General features: G+C 37.1%; 1 non-coding gene across 1 annotated transcript; it reads left to right on the top strand.

Moving 5' to 3' along the window:
* Positions 1-631: 631 nt before the first annotated feature.
* trnae-uuc (transfer RNA glutamic acid (anticodon UUC)) lies at positions 632-703 on the top strand. The gene has a single exon. It is a non-coding gene; the product is annotated as a tRNA-Glu (tRNA).
* The last annotated feature ends 388 nt before the right edge of the window (positions 704-1,091 follow it).

Raw genomic sequence — 1,091 nt, 5'->3', positions numbered from 1 at the left:
GAAAGAGAGAGGCAGGTTCTGACTCTGTCTCCACCTGGTTGTGTGAATAAAATGCTTCACCATGAAAAAAAATGTTTGTTGTTACATTTATGGAACTAAATGTGTCTTCTAAGTCAGATAAACTGTTGTTTCCAGCTGCTTACTGAAAATGTCAGATTCAGACACAAGAGAATAATCCGTCTCTCTGTCTCCGTCACATGCTTATGAGTCAGACAAAACAGAATTCAACAAGATAACTTCACACTAAAAGAAAAAGATTCAACTAAGTCTCACACGGTTTGATTTAACCTGATAAGAGCTTCACCACTGCTCAATGTCAGTTATGAAAAATGCAAGACAGGAAGCAACATGCTAATAAATGATTGCTATCTTTTTTTTTTATTATTATTACTATCTTTAAATTCTTCACAGTTAATTACAAGCCAGTGTTAGCTTGAATTAATGATTAGTCCTGGCTCTAAATGAGAAATATCTTGCTTATGAACAAAAGTTCAAGCAAAGCAAAATAATTTGCGCATCACCATTTGACTTTCAACTAATGTAAAAACAGCTAGCAGCTCTGCAAGTGATTCACACCAATACAAGTAAACAATGTTAATGATTTTCTGTTCTGATCACTCTATAGTAACTTTCCCATATGGTCTAGCGGTTAGGATTCCTGGTTTTCACCCAGGCGGCCCGGGTTCAACTCCCGGTATGGGAACACTCCTTTGCTGAAAAAAAAAACAGAGTTTCCCAGTTTGGGATTAATAAAGTAATACTCCCTATGTATGTATATGTAACTGTAGTCAAGGTTGCACAACACTGCTGCTTGCATATGTGGACACAGATGAAGCTCAGTGTTGCAGCAGATTGTTTCATTTCATTGATGATGAAAGAGTTGCAGCAAACTGCTCTTCAGACATGGGAAACAAATGTGTGACCCAGTCTTTGAACAATATGTGTTACTGTTGTCAACAGCTGCATGTGAGTAATCCTACATTTTACAAATAAACCTAACATTGAGCTTAGGGTAGAATAAAAATGAGCTGGCGAGTCTTTGTCAGACTTGGGTTTCTGTTCTTGGGGGTATTAATAGAGTTTTGTGACTA

This window comes from Salarias fasciatus, chromosome 11 (assembly GCF_902148845.1).
Source record: "Salarias fasciatus chromosome 11, fSalaFa1.1, whole genome shotgun sequence".
Lineage (NCBI taxonomy): Eukaryota > Metazoa > Chordata > Actinopteri > Blenniiformes > Blenniidae > Salarias > Salarias fasciatus.
The sequence above is the reverse complement of the archived record's forward strand: the minus strand, read 5'-3'. Positions and strand labels throughout refer to the sequence as shown.